The sequence below is a fragment of the Ascaphus truei genome, chromosome 6 (assembly GCF_040206685.1).
Source record: "Ascaphus truei isolate aAscTru1 chromosome 6, aAscTru1.hap1, whole genome shotgun sequence".
NCBI lineage: Eukaryota > Metazoa > Chordata > Amphibia > Anura > Ascaphidae > Ascaphus > Ascaphus truei.
The window spans coordinates 24,115,015-24,135,686 of NC_134488.1; the positions used below are offsets into that span (position 1 = coordinate 24,115,015).

The 20,672-nt window shown below is 46.6% G+C and overlaps 1 long non-coding RNA gene across 1 annotated transcript in view; it reads left to right on the top strand.

Annotated features, from left to right (window-relative positions):
* LOC142496409 (uncharacterized) overlaps positions 1-20,417 on the top strand; it is a 129,262-nt gene extending 108,845 nt beyond the window's left edge. The window contains exons 3-4 of the long non-coding RNA XR_012801978.1: positions 18,627-18,698; positions 19,828-20,417. This is a non-coding gene — a long non-coding RNA (uncharacterized LOC142496409). The remainder of the gene's footprint in view (positions 1-18,626; positions 18,699-19,827) is intronic.
* Positions 20,418-20,672: the final 255 nt, after the last annotated feature.

A 20,672-nucleotide genomic window follows, 5' to 3' on the forward strand; every position in this document is an offset into this window, starting at 1 on the left:
AATGGAGGGGGGGGGAGGAGGGACCCTCGCGATAACTTTAGCAGGAGACCACAGTAGGTCCTACGAATGGTGCTACAATCTGGGGTGATAGAAATCCATGTAGAGATGAGAAGAGTAGAGCACCGTCGAAAACAGAAGTCAGGAGAGGATCAAAATAACAAAAATCTTTAATGGAGTAAGTACAGCATAGGGAAAAACCTCCTACGCGTTTCGAACGTCTTGTTCTTTATAAAGATTTTTATTATTTGGATCCTCTCCTGACTCCTGTTTTCGACGGTGCTCTACTCTTCTCATCTCTACTTGGATTCTATCAGCAGAAGCACGTCTTCCCTACAAGGAGGTGTTCGTGAGTTTACAGTCCCAATTCCAAGTGACAAAGGCGCTTCAGCACTGAATCCCTTCAATATGTATGCATAAAATAGGACTGGCTAAGGATATGGATAAACTGCTTATAAGTAGTAAAGTCCCCAGGTGGGCCAATATTCCCTGAAGGGTAAGGTATAAGGCTAAAAAAAAAAACCATCAAACCCTCATTGGGATGGTCCCCGGACTCACATTGAGCAATCATGAATAAGAAAGTACTCACAGAAATCTCTTAATCCTGAAGTCCTGGTGAGCGTGCAGCCTGGAGTAGAGAGGTAAATCTGAGAAAAAGGGTGATTCTGGCGCAACAGCCAAAAGTGGGTCCCAAACAAGTAGTATTAAAAATATTCCTTTATTGATCCAGCTAAAAAAGTGGAGGCACTCCCCCTCCTACGCGTTTCGTGTTACAAACACTTTATCAAGGAGTGGGAGTTTACAGCCCTTACTGTTGCCTTATTGCCCCCAATGAAATTGAGGGTGGTGAGTTTTCTCATTCACTTTCGGTTTTCAGGGATTTATGGCGTTACCTGGTTATATGGACTGACACTGACATGTCATACACCTACCTATGTTTTTGGGAATTATCTTTCATGCTGTAGCTGGGTATTTGAGCATTCTGACAACGCTCTTTACTGTGATAGAAATACAGACTGAGAAGAATAAAGAACCCCTATGTAGAGAGCACTCTAGCGCAGTACCGTGACGGGGTAGCTGTATAGGTAGGTACTGACAGTGAATAGATGCCGTGGGATGTGATATATATTAAAACCCATTTTAATGGGGAGCTGTGCTCAAATAATAAAATAAAGGTACTAACAGAAATAAGTGTCTTTGTTGTGCTTTGACGCAAATTGCCGTGACGAAGGAGCGAATTATAAGCTAAAACTAGGTAGAGCGTGTATCCATCTAAACCAGGGGTGCGCAAAGTTTTTAACTTGCGCCCCCCCCCCCGCCTCCTTACCTCCTGCCTCACGCCACAATGGTGAAAGCTGCGACGCGCTCAAGAGACAGACAGACACACATACACACCCCTCCATGCTGTTTCCTCCTCTCTTTGGCAACACCCGCAGACTCCTGACATTACCCAGCAGGCACCTATCGGGATGGAGGAAGCTGCCCAGCCCCCTAGCAACAGCCCTGCTCTCTCCCTGCTCATAGAAATCCCACGCCCCCCCAAGCCGTCAGGTCACTATGTCCATAGAGGTAATACCGGTATATACATACATGTCCAGTATTACCTCTAATGCTTTACTGGACAGTGTCCAAATACAGGCCAGTCCGGTTCAACACTGGACACGTGGCAACCCTAATAGACTACCAAAGCCTTCAGGCTGCAAAGCTGGCACAAGAGACCAGCAAGAGATCTATTGAAGTGGAAAGCTCCACCAAGCTTTCAATACATTTTGGTTTATGGGAAACACATTATGAGTTACATGCATTAAAGCCAGCACGGTGACGGCCTGGCATTCTTTGCTTTCGGAGCCTCCGTGGCTCTTACTGTGCTGGAAACCAACCTTTCTGGCTATACTTGCTTTTCAAGACAAACATTTCACATCATTGGGTTTTGCTTGCACTGAGTCATAATTTCAGATGAAGTGATTCAGATTGAATTTAGATTTTACTCCACAGCCTTTTACTCACAGGATTTTTTTTTTAGTTCAAAGGAAAGGGTTCGGGGTCACTAACTTTAGTAGCCTCTCAGCCAGTTTCGTGGGCTAAATATGGTTTGAAGCCACATTTTCATTTGTAAGGGCTTTTTGTGCACATGCACTTAGTTTCCTAAGATTTGTTACTCATTAGAAATTTGCAAAGCAATAAAAATAAATCACTGGCTTAATATCTATTTGAAGCAGAGTTTTGCCATTACTTGACAGGCAGAAGAACCGAAATCTAACGTCACTGGATTAAATTGATTCAAAGCCAAAATCTTGACATCACTGGATTCACATGATTCACTTGATTTGGAGCCAAAATTCCAACTTCAATTACCTTGAAGCAAACGCCCCGTCTTTACTGGCTTGTATTGAAATGTAAAAAATGTATTTGCTTCTCTGATTCCACAAGTCTCCAAAGCGAGGGTTCAATTTTGCTAGCTCTGCTTCTAGCACGTCAAAGCTAAAGTTTGGGCTTTACTAGTTTTTACTAGTCTGGAAGCCTAAGGGCGCGACTATACATGTGTGCGCCGCTGGAACAAACGAATACATTCCAATGAAAATGCACATGGTGCGCGCGCTCAAGCGCTGCGAAGCGACAGATAATACAGGAGACATGAAATTGTTTTTGGAGCGCGACGGCCGAGTCACGGGAGTGGTTCAGCCAATGAGGGCGACCCGCTCGCGTGACGTCACGGCCACGACTCCGCCACACCTCCCCAATGCCCCCCTGTCACCTCTCTCTGCCTCCAGCCTGCAGTGCATGTTTCGCGTGACGTCACACGGTCGCGCGCACGCCGCCAGTATCATTGCGGCCTAAGTGTCAACGTCACTGTATTTGCTGGAATTGACGTCAGTTTTTTTTAGTAGTAAAGAAAAACGTTTTAACTTGACTTGGATGTCTTGCATGGGCGCTGATATTTTGTCTTGGGGACCTCATTTTGCTGTTGTAGCTAAAGTTTTGAATCCACTGGCTTCACTCGCCCTGACGCTTTTAGAAATAAAATGTTTGGCTTTACTAAGCCAGTTCTCAAGTTACCTAAATGTGCTTTGGTTTACTAGCTAAACTAGTTCTAAAACCATAGCGAGCTTCATTGACATTACTTGATTTAAGGTTCAAATTTCTGCCTTATAATAACTTTAATTCACATAGCGCTTTTCTCCCAATGGGACTCAGCGCGTCACAATGACAGTACAGCGCGCGGTACGCAGAACATAGGAATGTTACAGACACAGGTCCCTGCCCAGATGAGCTGACACTCTATGTATTCGGTGCCTTGCTTCAAAGACCATTTTTTTTAAAGCTGTATTATAGATTCCTTATTTTAAGTAAAAAAAAAAAAAGAAAAGGCAAAAATCGGTAGTCTGATACCTTTTATGGGACCAACAATATTTTACAGTGTACAAACCTTTGAATCTCACAGGATTCGTCTTCTGGTCTAGAGAAAAAGGATCGGATTCACTGCCTTCAGTCGTCTTTAAGCCAAGCATTCCGTTTCACGGGCTAAGTTTGGTTTGGAAGCCACATGTTCATTTTTACTGGCTGTAAGTTTATTTTGGTTTCCTAAGATTTGTTAGTCATAAGAGAGATGCAACATTTTCATATACCGTAGGACGTAGGTTTGCAACAAATTTTTTTTTTAGCTAGCATAAAAGAGTCAACATGCAGCTCACATGACTCTAAACTCAGTTCACCTTTATATACTGATATCAATGCTAAATTCTTGCAAAAAGTGGAGAAATTCTGGTGGAAACTGGCTAAATTGATGTAGTCGGTTAAATTACCTGTGATGTGGATTTTCACCCCAACATTTCAAAAACACAACATCTTCATTTTTTTTCTTTGGGAGGCACTTTTGTAGCCATTACAGTCCCCATTTTCAACGTCAACATCTTCTCTATCTGTTGCCTGCCTAGTAGGCCGAGTTTTAGATTCACCGGCTGTGTTTTCCCCTTGACTTTGTTCGTTTCTCTTTCTTTAATGTCAAGCTTTAGCTTTTAGTGATTCGTTATCACTTCAGAGGTGAAAGTATGGATATCCTTAATAACGTTATTTTTCCATGGCTCGTCTAGTATGTGTGTGTGTGTGTGTGTGTGTGTGTGTGTGTGTGTGTGTGTGTGTGTGTGTGTGTGTGTGTATGTGTAGTTTTCTTTCCATTTTTATATATAGCTTTGTATGTATGTATATATGCTTTATATAGCGCTAAAAATGAAAGCAGCTCTTTACAAGATTAACATTAAAATGTAGGCGAAAGTTGCATAGAATAATTGCGTCAAACATTAAATCACACTGTGGCAATAGGGATCCCTACCCCAATAATTGTTAAGAGAAATGTAAAGAGATGTGTTTTAAAATGTTGTGGCTACAGTAGTGTAAAAAAAAAACTAAGAATGGGTGATAAGAAAGCTAGAAATGTTGGGCTCAAAGTTCTTCCACACGGGGATTGGACAGCTTGGTGATCAAAAGACCATTAATTATACAGATGAGGAAGTGCAGAGAGATAATAGATAGTTGCTGCTGTAGTAACAGGAACCACAGGCTACAGAATGTTTGTAGACATGGATTATACGACTTCCCTGTCTCTCCCTCTGTTTATTCAACCCTTCTGTCACTAACCTAACATGGTCATTTGTTTCCCAGCCCTTCTGCCACTTGTAAGACCATTTATCCCTTAAAGATGCATCTCCATGTAGGACCAAAACCAAACTGATGGTAATAATGTTTCAAGACGTAATGCCCCACACCTCTGGAATGCCCTGCCCCTCAATATCCGACTGGCACCCTCTCTCACCACGTTTAAGACCCGTCTTAAAACACACCTCCTTACAAAGCATATGAGAAGCTCCGTGGCTGATACTATACACCTCTTACATAAACCTTGGCCCCCTGCAGACGCACTTACCAGAACACCTTCCTACTGTCTCTGTACGTTCCTCCTACTTACCAATTAAATTGTATGCTCTTCAGGGCAGGGACTCCTTTTCCTAAATGTCACTTTTATGTCTGAAAGCACTTCTTCCTATTATGTGTTATTTGTATTATTTGGTATTTATATGATTATGTCACGTGTATTACTGCTGTGAAGCGCTATGTACATCAATGGCGCTATATAAAAACATACATACATACATACATACATACATACATACATACATACATATATACATACATACATAGAGATGTCTTCCTTTCATGCGGGTCCTATGTGAAACTCTGCTATGAAGGCACTGTATCATGAAGGGCTGAAGTGAACTAATGGCAGTGATACATTTCATGGGTTAAGTTAAACCTCACACGGGCAAGACCCAAAAGGTCAAAACAGCTGTCTGTGAGTAGGGTTACTGGCTGTGCACTTCTTTAACCCAGGCTGTGCTGAAAATCTATGTAATACGGCAGTCGTACGCTTATAGAGTTCCATGTTAAAATGAATGAGATGTAAAGTGACACACTGCGCTTATTTGCACGTCATTACCCAGAATCCCAGGCTGCAGCTGAAGCACTGTTTGCGAAGCGATAATGGAGAACGACAGGATGGCAGACCTGTCTGAGACAGGCAAATATGCTCACAAGCGGTATTTTTTTTTTATGGGTTAAATTATGAAGACCGGTGCTTTGAAAATTGCAAGTATAGTGTATTGAAATCATGTTTCAATATTGTTTTGGCAATGTTAATATACAATGTACAAATGAAGTTGTTTATATTTTACATTGTGTGTTGCTTTACGGTACATTATGTACCTTCATCTTATTTGTGCTCTTTCAGGAAGGTGACAAAGACAAACGTGATTATATTAGTACAGGGCAGAAGAAACAAGATAAAGACCTTCCGACCCCATCTCCCCTCGCCACACACAGACCCTGCTGTTAATAAAACAATACAGGCGGTCCTTGGTTATCCAGCGGAAACCGTTCTGGAAGTAGCGTTGGATAGTGAAACCGTTGTAAAGTGAGTCCCATGTTAATCAGTGGCGGTGAGCGTTGGATAACGCATTCCAGCGTCGAAAAACAGCCCATAGGATTGCATTGTAAAGCGTTGGATATGCCATTCGTTGTAAAGTGAAACGTTGAATAGCGAAGGACTACCTGTATTTTTAACTGTTTTTATTGTCTGGTGTGTTTGAAAAAAGACGTCATCAGTACAGCACAGTACTCATTAAACATATCACAGCTGCTAGTTAACTTTTTAGTCTTATGGATTAATCATGTTAAAAGCAATAAATCATAAAACTGCTTCTTTATCCACCTAGCTCTTAATAATACGAGAATGTGGCACAGGATGTAGCAGGCAACAGGTGCAGTCCCACAGTTGAAATGTTTAGGGACCGCAGGGGCAGCTCCTCAGAAGTCCGTGAAATCTGGGCTACTAACGTGTCATTACCTAAATAGGTAACAGACGTTACTTTCCCCAGGTATCCACAAAGCTAAATAGATGCCAAAAGCAATGGCCGTTAGTGCTCTCATTAGCATAGGCTTAACACCATGGGAAGTTAGCGCTGGCTGGCGTTAGCTTCAAATAACATGGTGTTAAGCCGGTCTTACCCAAAGATGGCGTTACTCCCATGCAGACCCTGAGCAGGTGTTTACTTAACGTTAAAAAAAAGAGAGGAGAGGAGAAGGACCCTGTAAATAATCATGTTAGATAAAGGATAACTAACGATGGTCTTACACTGATCCAAGCCCCGTAACAGACCTGTTTCATGATGTGTACGTGACTAACGCCACCTTCAGCAATGGCCTAAGTAACGTTATGTTAAATCCCTGCAGTCACTATAACGGAGCTCTGTGGATATGCGTCCATTATAGCATAGGGCCTGCTGTGGCTCAAACACCAGTTAACGCAGTGCTAATGAGCTTAGAAGATACCTGTTAGCACTTAACGAGAGATGAACTTAAGCTAGTCTCGTTAAGTCAGTTAGAAAGGTTTGTGGATCTGGGCCCCAGAGCTGCGTTCGGGGTATACTGTGTATAATATGGTGCATGTTAACAGATCTGTGGCCCTCCAGCTGCAAAACCAACAAGAAAATGCAGGAGTGGGGTTACTGATAACCTCAATTTAAGATCCAGGGACCCCACCAGATCCCCCCCCCCCCCCCCCACGGCCCCTACCCTCCCATTTGCCGGTAACCTTTACTTTGAACTTTTTGGAGTTTCTTGCATGATGACGATGATGAAGATGAAGTTGACGAGTTGTGTTTCCGTTCAATAAAGCAGTGAATATCTCAAGGTGCAGAACTTTTCTACATTTCGGACAGGCGGCATGTACTGTATGGGGTGTTAACCCTTTCCCTGCCATTGCGCCACACTGTGCTGCTGACCAAGATAGGCGGTTAAAGGCGAGGCTAGGTGCGCTCACAATTACGGTGAAGAAGACGACACTCCAGTGGTCTTGGCATAAAGTGTTTTAGTGCCAGAGTATAAGGATCAATGTTTCGATATATCTTGACAAAAGTCCACATTAGGACCGAAAATGTTGAACACTTTTTTTTGCCAAGAACACTGGAGCGCCGTCTTCTTTCTTCCCAAGTTAGCAGTGACAGAGAGAGGAGCAGGACACTGACACTCTCAGGGTTGCCATGGGTGTTCCCTGAGCCTCGGTCTCTGAAAACCAATAACTTTTACATACTGATCCTCCCAGTGCCGGGGTCTGCAAGCGCTCAAGGCCCAAATATTCAGAGAGCCGCAACATGCATGAATATTACACCCACACAAACACATACATATACTGTGCACACATTACTAGGTATATACTGTATTTGCAGTAACATACGACAAACTTACTTCAATCAGAATTAGGGAAAGGAAACAACATGGGGGAATAAAATGCATGTCACAATTTTTTCATTGTTTTTCTGTGCAAAACAGTTTCTCATTTACAAATACACAATACATACATACACATTCACTACCCCCCCAAATACACACACACACACACACACACACACACACACACTAGCCCCCCAAATACACACACACAACCCCCCCCAAATACACACACTACCGCCCCCCAAATACACACATACACACTACCCCCCAAATACACACACACATTACCCCCCAAATACACGCACACACATTATCCCCCCCCCCCACAGACACAACACACACACACTCTACCCACCCCCCCACCCCCCCAATACATACACACACATACACTTACATTGGGCCTCCCTCCCATGCTGCTGCCTCTCTCCCTCACTGTCCTGCCAGTGGCTGCGGGGGAACCCGGCGTCCCCCCACCTGCAGACCTGTCTCTTTCCTGCACTGTCCCACGCCGGGCCTCTCTGTGACGTCGGTGCGCGTTAGAAGTTGCGGTGTGCACTTTCGGCGCACACCGGCATGAGAGAGTCCGACGTGGGACAGTGCAGGAGAGAGTCCGACGTGGGACAGTGCAGGAGAGAGTCCGACGTGGGACAGTGCAGGAGAGAGTCCGACGTGGGACAGTGCAGGAGAGAGCCCGACGTGGGACAGTGCAGGAGAGAGTCCGACGTGGGACAGTGCAGGAGAGAGCCCGACATGGGACAGTGCAGGAGAGAGTCCGACGTGGGACAGTGCAGGAGAGAGCCCGACGTGGGACAGTGCAGGAGAGAGCCCGACGTGGGACAGTGCAGGAGAGAGTCCGACGTGGGACAGTGCAGGAGAGAGTCCGACGTGGGACAGTGCAGGAGAGAGTCCGACGTGGGACAGTGCAGGAGAGAGTCCGACGTGGGACAGTGCAGGAGAGAGTCCGACGTGGGACAGTGCAGGAGAGAGCCCGACGTGGGACAGTGCAGGAGAGAGCCCGACGTGGGACAGTGCAGGAGAGAGTCCGACGTGGGACAGTGCAGGAGAGAGTCCGACGTGGGACAGTGCAGGAGAGAGTCTGACGTGGGACAGTGCAGGAGAGAGTCCGACGTGGGACAGTGCAGGAGAGAGTCCGACGTGGGACAGTGCAGGAGAGAGCCCGACGTGGGACAGTGCAGGAGAGAGCCCGACGTGGGACAGTGCAGGAGAGAGTCCGACGTGGGACAGTGCAGGAGAGAGTCCGACGTGGGACAGTGCAGGAGAGAGCCCGACGTGGGACAGTGCAGGAGAGAGTCCGACGTGGGACAGTGCAGGAGAGAGTCCGACGTGGGACAGTGCAGGAGAGAGCCCGACGTGGGACAGTGCAGGAGAGAGTCCGACGTGGGACAGTGCAGGAGAGAGCCCGACGTGGGACAGTGCAGGAGAGAGTCCGACGTGGGACAGTGCAGGAGAGAGCCCGACGTGGGACAGTGCAGGAGAGAGTCCGATGTGGGACAGTGCAGGAGAGAGCCCGACGTGGGACAGTGCAGGAGAGAGCCCGACGTGGGACAGTGCAGGAGAGAGTCCGATGTGGGACAGTGCAGGAGAGAGCCCGACGTGGGACAGTGCAGGAGAGAGTCCGACGTGGGACAGTGCAGGAGAGAGCCCGACGTGGGACAGTGCAGGAGAGAGCCCGATGTGGGACAGTGCAGGAGAGAGCCCGACGTGGGACAGTGCAGGAGAGAGTCCGACGTGGGACAGTGCAGGAGAGAGCCCGACGTGGGACAGTGCAGGAGAGAGCCCGACGTGGGACAGTGCAGGAGAGAGCCCGACGTGGGACAGTGCAGGAGAGAGTCCGACGTGGGACAGTGCAGGAGAGAGCCCGACGTGGGACAGTGCAGGAGAGAGTCCGACGTGGGACAGTGCAGGAGAGAGCCCGACGTGGGACAGGGCATGAGAGAGTCCGACGTGGGACAGTGCAGGAGAGAGCCCGACGTGGGACAGTGCAGGAGAGAGTCCGATGTGGGACAGTGCAGGAGAGAGCCCGACGTGGGACAGTGCAGGAGAGAGTCCGACGTGGGACAGTGCAGGAGAGAGCCCGACGTGGGACAGTGCAGGAGAGAGCCCGATGTGGGACAGTGCAGGAGAGAGCCCGACGTGGGACAGTGCAGGAGAGAGTCCGACGTGGGACAGTGCAGGAGAGAGTCCGATGTGGGACAGTGCAGGAGAGAGTCCGACGTGGGACAGTGCAGGAGAGAGTCCGACGTGGGACAGTGCAGGAGAGAGCCCGACGTGGGACAGTGCAGGAGAGAGTCCGACGTGGGACAGTGCAGGAGAGAGCCCGACGTGGGACAGTGCAGGAGAGAGTCCGACGTGGGACAGTGCAGGAGAGAGCCCGACGTGGGACAGTGCAGGAGAGAGTCCGACGTGGGACAGTGCAGGAGAGAGCCCGACGTGGGACAGTGCAGGAGAGAGTCCGACGTGGGACAGTGCAGGAGAGAGCCCGACGTGGGACAGTGCAGGAGAGAGCCCGATGTGGGACAGTGCAGGAGAGAGCCCGACGTGGGACAGTGCAGGAGAGAGTCCGACGTGGGACAGTGCAGGAGAGAGTCCGACGTGGGACAGTGCAGGAGAGAGCCCGACGTGGGACAGTGCAGGAGAGAGTCCGACGTGGGACAGTGCAGGAGAGAGCCCGACGTGGGACAGTGCAGGAGAGAGTCCGATGTGGGACAGTGCAGGAGAGAGCCCGACGTGGGACAGTGCAGGAGAGAGCCCGACGTGGGACAGTGCAGGAGAGAGTCCGACGTGGGACAGTGCAGGAGAGAGTCCGACGTGGGACAGTGCAGGAGAGAGCCCGACGTGGGACAGTGCAGGAGAGAGCCAGGTATTTAGATGCTCAGTTTTTCAGGGAAGCATCTTTTGTTTAACATGCTACACAACTGATTACACTACAGGCACACTAGTGGCCATACTGTGAGCTTTAAGCAGAGCTTATTATATAACAAACCAGAAAAACATTGTCAGGAACAAGATCCTGAAGAGGCCAATAAGCCCGAGGGACAGAACCTGCCCTTGGCTCAGACAACACAGGAATTTGTTTACTGTTGTTGCTACCCCATGTAGTGTCAAGGCATGAATCACAACTAAGCAACACATCAGCCCAAACTAAGGGAGTGTAGACACAAGATGTGTATTCCAACAGCCTCATTTATTTGCTAGCCCCATGGTTAAATAGAGCTGTTTTATTTCAGTGCAGGAGTCCAGCGTGTGGTTCAGTCGGCAGCCATTGCTTGGTTGAGAAGGTAGAAACCTCCAACTCCCTCCTTTCTTACTACTGTGGGTTAAAGCAGGGGTGCTCAACTCCAATCCTCAACCCCCAACAGGCCAGGTTTTCAGGATATGCCTGCTTCAGCACAGGTGGCTCAATCAGTGGCTCAGTCGACGACTGGGCCACTGATTGAGCCACGTGTGCTGAAGCAGGAATATCCTGAAAACCTGACCTGTTGGTAGCTCTTGAAGACTGGAGTTGCCTTTCCCCTCCCCCTCTGCTGTAGTGTAAAAAATAATGAATACCGTATACATATATTATTCTCACTTGTTTTATTCTTATTTAGTGTGTAAAACAATCAACGGTAAAAATATACACCATGTAATATAACCTTATGTTACAATATACCTTTGGGTTTATTTTTTCGTGATGCAGAAATTTGGATTTAACCATGTGACTACCGGAAAGGCCGCAGCACCAGAGGTTGCCCCCGCCGCATCGCCACAACGCGATCACCTGACCGCGATCATCATGTGATTACGGCGTCACTGATGACACGAGCAGAAGAGGAGCGGTCATCCTCTCCCGTCATTCTGCCGGCGAGATCGTATTCAGTGCTCCCGAGGATCGCAGGACGTCACCTCCCCTAAAAACGCGCCGAAAGGAGCGCCGGACCCCACGATTAAAGTAATGAATGTAATCAAGAGGGTAACATTTCAAAGCATGAAGGAAAACCATAATGTGAGATAGAGGCCTATTAATTGAACTATGATACGTGCATTCCCAGGTGAAAAGCTGCATGTTGTGGACGGATTTGCCTTATTCAGTAAGCACATATTGTTTGCATGTGAAAACTGCCTTCTTTTTATTTTTCCACCATTTGGTTCTATGTATTATCTCCCAGCATACAATGCTTCCTCTGCAGACCTGTCTGAGGTGTGAACGTGCTCACAAGTGAGATTTGTGTTTGCTGTACAGTGTTCGGTGGAGGGTTTTTGTCACTTTTTTTTTGCCCAACATAACTTATATAATATGTGGGTTGAAACCTATTTCAACTTCACATTGGCGAAGTCAGTATACCCAGCCTCACACGGAAAAGACCCAAAAGGTGAACAAGCTGTCTGTGAGCAGGGTTACTGGCTCTGCACTTCTTTAACCCAGGCTGTGCTAAAAACCTTTGTAAAGCAGCAGGTATGTTCTTATAGGGCTCCATGTTAAAAAGGATAAGAAGCAAAAGGGAACACTGTGTGCTCATTTGCATGTCATTACCCAGAATCCCTGGCTGCAGTAGAAGCATTATATGCTAAAGGATAATGGTGAAAGACAGGGTTGCAGACCTATCTGAGACATGTGAATGTGCTCACAAGTGATATTTTTATTTACTGTACGGTGGAGGGTTTTTGACACTTTTTCACCCACCATAACTTATTCAATGTGTGATTATACCTGTGCAATTCCGTGCGTGTCCCGCAAGGCTCTGTTCTGGGGCCCCTACTCTTTTCAGTGTTCATTAATGATCTTCCCACAGCTTGTAAGGGAGCTTCACTACACATGTATGCAGATGACACAATCCTGTATGCACACAGCCATAGCCTCTCTGACCAAGACTAAATTTGTAAAGCTTTCAGCGACTGAGCTCCTGATTAGAACCAACGCTAAAACCACCCTAACACCTGTCAATAGTTTTAAATACCTGGGCTTATGGTTTGACTCCCACTTAACATTCGGGATGCACATTGATACCCTGACAACCAAGACCTATGCCAAACTAGGGGTACTTTACAGGAACAAATCCTCCCTAAGTCTCCTGGTCAGAAAGCGTATTGCACAGCAGATGCTAATGCCAATTATTGACTATGGAGACATAGTATATGGCTCGGCTCCTCAAACCCACCTTAGCAAACTTGACACCCTCTACAATTCAATTTGTCGTTTTGTTCTCCAATGCAACTACAACACACATCACTGCGAAATGCTCAAAGAACTAGATTGGTCATCACTCGAGTCTAGGCGCAAAGTTCACCTTTCATGTCTCACCCTCAAATACTTTTTGGGCAAGCTACCCAGCTACCTGAACAAGCTCCTCACCCCTACCACATGCAGTACCTATCACCTGAGATCAGACTCCAAAAGACTATTCATGGTCCCAAGACTCAACAAAGTATCCGGCCGCTCCTCCTTCTCCTTCCGTGCACCCCAAAACTGGAACAACCTACCAGAGACTCTCACATCCACCACCAGCTTAAGTTCTTTCAAATCTAAGGCTGTCTCACACTTTAATCTGGTCTGTAACTGTTTCATACGCTCATAATATATATTTTCTTTAACTGTGCACGCAATGTCTTGTATATAATGTATACCTTGTTCATTTATGTAACTGTATTTGTAACCATGTATTATTTGTTTTACTCTGTGCCCAGGACATACTTGAAAACGAGAGGTAACTCTCAATGTATTACTTCCTGGTAAAATATTTTATAAATAAAAAAATATATACAAATTTGCTAAAATTACCTATTCATGGGCTATTCATTAAACTGTGAGTTTTTAGATATTTAAACATTCCTCCCGGACCGCGAACCTAAATCAAAAAGCCGGATATGTCCGGAAAGATACGGACATATGGTAACCTAAGGCCAAGTTCATAGAAGGACAGGCCGCGCTGAGCCGTGTGGACGCTCAGCGCTGAGCCCCTGCATCCTCAATAAGGATGCCTTGAGAGGGGGCTCGCGCGAGCGTCCGCAGGCGTGCGGAGGCTTTGGAGTTTTCAGCCGAGCGCCAAGCTGTTTTTCAGCGCGCTGTCGGCTGAAAACATCCAATCAGCCTGAAGCAGCGTCAACGTCACGGCGCCGTGACGTTGATGTCAGTGCGTCGCGGGCGAATGGCCCAGCGACGTCACTGCCCCGCCTCCAACCACTTCCCCCCGGCTCCCTTCGCGCACGCTGGCTCGCCTGCAAGTCCATGGAATCGCGCTGACTTAAGCAGGTGAGCCTCAGCGTTAGCACGTATCCGCTCTCCGGAAGCCTCTATGGCCCCGGCCTTAACCTTGAGGACTTGAGGCGACCATCCCTGCTCTAGACAAGAGAACATCGCTCTTTACACAGATTATGTGTGTAGTTGAAGGGATAAGGAAATCTAGGCCCCTATTACTTTTAAGAACATTCAATATATTTGTGTATAATAATTTAACAGTAGAGATAAAATTAGGACCGAACCCAAAAGCATCCATACTGTAGTTCTAAACAGGTATTCATGGTCAACTCTGGCCTTTTCCTGACAAAGTGTGATCAAGCAAATGTTTAATATTAAACAAGTTGGTGGCGCCTCTTCAATCACTTAAGGAAAACATATTATTTAAAAATCATGAGGTAGAGCCAATGACTTTGTTCAGACGGAGTGCTTAAGTTTTTTTTTAAAACCTGTACAGTCCTCACCAAAAAGAGAAACTGGTTTCTAGTTGACAGCTTAAGGCTACGGCCCCTGTCACTGCACGCACGCGCGTGTCAGAGCGCCTGGCGACGCGTGCACCAGTTTAAGCCGCGATCTGTGGTCTAGGGGTAGCGGGGGTGGGGGGACGCGGCCATGATGGGGGGCACGGCTTTGATGTGGGGGGGCGTGGTCATGATGTCACATGCACAAGCTATCTGCACTACCATTGGTTGCCAATCAACTATGTGACAGCGTCGTCCTCACGGAAAGACAACATTCTTCCCTTCCCTTCCAGCGGTCGCGCCATCACGCTTTGTGCGCACGCTCACACACGCCGACTGGGGCCTGCCCCATAGAGGGCTGTACTTTGTGTGCGGTGTGCGCAGCCTCGGCCACCGGGGACTCAGCCTGAGGGTAGTTCTTTATTCTGGGTAGAACTGGACAAAGATCTCCACCAAAGATAGCCCAGACATGCCAGTAAAAATCAAATGGCAGTCCATCAATTCAAGGTGCCTTCCAATTGGGCAAACTCTTTAAGCCAGATGCCAACTCACTAAATGTTGAATCTCTCAAAATCCTCTTCTTTCCTCGTTGGGAAATCTGCTGTGCAGACTGTTCTGATCCATTCCGGGCGTCTTTTTTTGAACAGCTCTGTACAGAATTTCAGAGCATTCGGAACTTCCTGATCTCCACACACTAGTTAATCTATCCTTTCTTGTTCACAACAATACTGCAGAGATACACCTGGAAGTGTGATATCAACAGTGCACCCTGAACCCAACTGTCCTACAGGCTTACAAGCACCTTTTAAATATTTTAAATGCTCATGTAAAGCAGCATTGAAATTACGGTGAAAGGCTTCCTGAAGTTGTAGTATTTCCAGTTATAGAACGGTCATGCTGGGATTTAAGCTTGCCGGTGCTTGCTTGCAAAATCTATTTATTCAAATGTTCCCCACATCCATCGTCTCGAGTTTTCAAAATGTTTTTCTTCTTTCTGACCACATTGACCGAAAGAAAGTAAAGCATTGTAAACACGGCGTATCTTTTCAGCGATGACAAATAAAATGGCAATAAGAAATGTGTGCACATAGACAAGGTAAAACCAATGACAAATAACCATTCTAAGATCAAAGTAACAATTTTGAGGGATCTGACATAATCTGACCAATGCTTAAAGACATAAAACCGAATTGGTCAGCAGAACATAGATTCTCACTGGCACTAAGCCAGGGGTTCTCAAGTCCAGTCTTCAAGCGGTCAGGTTTTTAAGGATATCCCAGCTTCAGCACAGGTTGTGCAGTCGAAGACTGAGCCACTGATGGAGCCACTTGTGCTGAAGCAGAGATAGCCTGAAAACCTGACCTGTTGGGGGTCTTGAGGACGGGCGTTGAGAACCTCTGTACTAAGCAGTATATTGCTCAAAGTCATACAGTAGGAAGCCGCAGCATCGTCCCCCTGGTGACACTGCGGCTTCCATTTAGAGACTTGGAGGCCATTTTGATTTCCCTAAAGGGGAGAAAAACTCTGGCATCTAAACCGGGCAGTATCTTGTGAAATCTGTAAAAATATGAATAGTTCCACTAAAAAAAAAAAAAAATACAAAAAGGGCTGGGTGTGATGGCTGCTTTAATAACACCTCATGTATTTCCTCACGTTTTAAATAAATAAAAAAAAAAAAAAAAAGGAATTATCTTCTTTCCATCATAAGGAGCATAAAACTTTAATAAAATAAAATGTATTGTCCCCACAAACAGCTTCTGCTTTTAAAATCCTCCTTTAATAATCTTCTGCCGCACAATCAGGTTTGACATCTTTCGACAGAAAACTGGCTACTCCCACCTTAAAAATAGAACTATGACCTCAACCCGACACTCCTCTATGTTACATAGTTACATAGTTACATAGTTACATAGTTACATAGTTACATAGTACATGAGGTTGAAAAAAAGACATGCGTCCATCAAGTTCAACCCATCTTCGCTTTCAATATTTATATCTGTGTGTATATTGTGCTAAAACGTGCCTCTTTTCGTGGTAAATATGATAAAATGGCAGCCCTCTTATTACTGCCCTTACACCCATTAATAATCAGGCGCCCACAGGTGAATTTACACATAATATTATTAACTAAAACAAAAGACGTAAGGTAAGGGGGGGAAATGATCATCGCTGCTGTTCCCAGGAGAAGCACGGCCCTACGTTTTTCAGCACACTTTATTTGGCATTTTTCAGCAATACAATAAAGAGGGCAAATGAAAAATAGGTGGAGGAGGGAACAGAACAAAAATAAGGGGTGTGGTATACCTCAGTGCTTAAACTGCATTAGTCAAGGTATATACAGCTCAACCCTGTTATAACGCGATCCGTTAGAGCGCGAATCCGCTTGTAGCGCGATGCAAGCGTGGCTCCCAATTTTCATATTTATGAATACTTTACAACATGATTATTGGTATCTTAAATACTTTATTGTACAATGCGTACACTTGTACATTATTTCTAACGCGATCCGCTTACAGCGCGATGTGATTCTTTGGCCCCCAAGCACAGCGTGATAAGGGGGTTGAGCTGTATATGGTTTTAAAATGCAACAGACATATGGGCGCTTTGCTTTGGAGCATCCACAACAGGGGTGGGCAACTCCAGTCCTCAAGGGCCACCAACAGGTCAGGTTTTCAGGATATCCATGCTTCAGCACAAGTGGCTCAGTGTCTCAATCGAAGACTTCCCTTCTCCAATTGTATCCCCCAGAAACGTATGAATGCTTTTCAGGGTGTAGTAGGCAGAGATCTCAGTGAATCCGTCAGCTCTGTCACCCCCTCTCTCTCACATTCAGAATGGCCTCTCCAAGGTCGGACTTTGACCTTCTGAGGCCCTAAGCTATGTCAAGTTTTAGAGGCCCCAGAAATGAGAAATAGATGTATTTTTGTGGCTGAAGGGACCATTGAAAATATAAACATGAAACTGAAATGAATGACAGCATTACACTGGCGTTGTTATATACAGAGACGAAGGTGTAAAGCTAAAATGCACCGTGTTTGCACAATACATTCATTTCAATACTAAAACATGTTCTTCCGGGATTTTTGGAGAGCAAAGTCATTGATGATGTCTTCAAATAATAAGCCATGACGTTTGTCACTTTTGGTGCACACAATGGTAAGGGTCGTATTTGACCAAAAATGTCCATATTTATAGAGAATCTTCTTTTTCTCTTTATTTATTAGTCGATTTTAAAACTTGAAACGCATTCATTTTTTTTGAGGCCCCAAGCTGTAGCTTAGGACGTCTGGCACTGGACCTCTTTCATCTCCCCCTGTGCTGGTGAATAGGGAGTCAAAGGGAGGAGGGGTGTCCGTCTGTCCTGGATCAATAGGCCGCAGCAATATTAAAGCAGCAATCCGGTCCGCAATTGGAAAACAAACTACATTTATCCACTGGGTCTAACCACTAGAAAGCGTCAATATCATCACTATGATGGTCAACCCAGTGGCCATCTTTGTAGTGGCAACGAGCAGGATCCCTGGAACTGGGGAGAATCACGGTTGAGCTCTGCAGGACCTTTTAACTTTTTTTCAGTGCCCTTTTGACATACCTGGTACCCCATAGTCGCAATAATCATCTACGAGGAGGTGATCAGTCTGGCAGCTCCCTCCACTTTGGTTTCCTGTATCCCGAGACCAGCTGCTTCGCCCGGCTGGGTGAGTGTCGCGAGCCTGGGTTTGAGAACCGTTGACCATTTCCCCGGTGGTGGAGAACTCTGGCAGGGTTGGCACGTATCGGGTTACGTGATGTATGTTAATAAAAGCCGCCGCTGCCGCAGCCTTATTAATATCCCCTATTATTATGGAGATATGTAGACACAGGGAGAGGGGGAGCCCCATCGTAGTCTCCAAGGTCAAGCTCTTGGCAGGACCGCCTTCATTTCTCACCACACTTTTATATGAGCAACTAAAGGGTTACACTTTCATATTCTTTTTGGTTTTCACACCAACAGCAATATTTCAGGTTTTGTAGCACTTTCCTCACTCAATCTCGCTGTCTCAGCTCAAAAGGGGCATTTTGTGTGTTTTTTTTATAGAAGTTTTGGTTTGATTTTCTGTGGTTGGGAATGTAGCTCTGTTGTTACAGCTTCAGTCTCCATTTTGTTTCAGAGGGCGAGAACTCCTGTCCCATTTAGGGTGGCCAGGTGGCGTCTCCAAAAATACTGGAAACAAAGGTGAAAGGTGCGAGCAGCTCAAGACACCCACTCTCACCTCTATGCTGTTTACTTCGCTCCTTGGCCCCTCCCCCAGGCTCCTGATACCTCCCCCTGATTGGTTGCATTACCCAGCAGAAGCGAATCAGGATGGAGGAAGCTGCCCAGCCCCTTAGCAATAGCCCTGCTCTCTCCCAGCTCAGGTATATCCTGAGCCCCCCAAGCCGGTCACGCCCGGTATTAGCGCTAATTTTTTACTGGACAGTGTCCAAATACAGGACAGTCTGGTTCAATACTGGACACCTGGCAACCCCTAAATCCGAGACTATGGGCCTTATTCTGTAAAGAACGACAGCGTCAATCCGGCACTCCTGCATGGATCCCCTATTGACTACCGTAGTGCTTTCCATGTGCTAGCGCTGGATAGACAATTATATCATTGAAAGAAAAATGCTCTAAAAAAACACTCCCTGTTTCTTTCCTGCTGATCACCTGTGCAATTTCAGGTGCAACTGTCCAACACGCCCGCATCTAAAGCAGCGCATTTGTACCGCACTTGCAAATACTATATCATCACAATGCTCAATCCTATATTTTAAGGAAACTTTTAAGGGGATATTAATTAAACTGCGATTGTGCCAATTGGGGGAATTATCGCACGGAAACTCCCATTGAAGTCACATGACTATAACCACATATCCTGACCCAACACACCCAGATATGTGACTCTGGGGCAGGGGTGGCCAACTCCAATTCCTCAAGGGCCACCAACAGGTCAGGTTTTGAGGATATCCCTGCTTCAGCGCATGGGGCTCAATCAGTCCCTGCGTCAGCACAGGTGGCTCAATCAATGGCTCAGTCTTTCCTGAAAACCTGACCTGTTGGTAGCTCTTGTGGACTGGAGTTGGCCACCCCTGCTCTAGGGCGTGGGAGTAGGATTAAGCAGCAGATCAAATCCCTTAACAGAGAGAACGGTTTAAGATAACAGGTGACTCCGGCTCACAGGGACACACCTTTGTTTTACTAGTCCTATAATTAGGGCACAGATAAAGAAAAGAAAAAAACGGTGTAATTTCCCTGCCCCTGTACGTTTTCTTTCCAATCACCGTGTGCACGGTTACCTTAGTAACTGAGCTGTTTTTTTTTTTTTTTTACAGCAATTGGAACAAAAAAACGAAGGAAAAAAAACAAGAAAGCAACAAAGAGAGTGAAAATGTTGAACAGCGTTCCCAGCGGCCATTTTGCTTTCCTGCCTTCTGCAGGAACAGGTTCGATTCAGACCTGCCAGAGATTCACACCTGTGAACTTTAACTGATTTGGAGTCAGTCTCACCGATCCCTAGCAAGAGCCATCTCATAGACCAGGGGAGTGCAATCCTTTTTCCCTGCGCCCCCCTGCCGTCTGTCCCCCCCCTCCTTGCGCCCCTCCCACTCCCCGCTTACCTTGCTTCAGACGTCCTGGCGTCATGACGTCACATTGCCACGGCAACGCGACGTCACATGACTCCCGCGGCGTTGCCATGGCGACACGTGGCCAGGAGCGTCTGAAACAAGGTAAGTTGAAATTTACAGAGGACCTGCAGCCCCCCCTACATTAAATTAAATGTATTCGGGAAGCGTGCATGGGCCTCTGTAAACCCAGCGCCCCCCGCAGCGAGTCTCGCGCCCCCCACTTTGCACATCGCTGTCATAGACTTCAATGAAGTCTGACTGATAAAAAAATACCTTTGTATTAAACTAGATTTTTTTGACGCAAGATGACTAATTCTCACTCATTTTGTTATTTGCGGGGGTTGACATCTCTGCAAATTTGTATTCAGAGGCAAAGGCAGACATGTTGATTTCCTAATCAGAGAAATACAGATATTCCGCTGGCTGTGTAGGTGTTAAGGTTGCCAGGTGTCCACTATTGAACCGCACTGTCCTGTATTTGGACACACTGTCCAGTAAACAATGAGAGGTAATACTGGACATGTATGTGTCCGGTATTACCTCTCTGGACA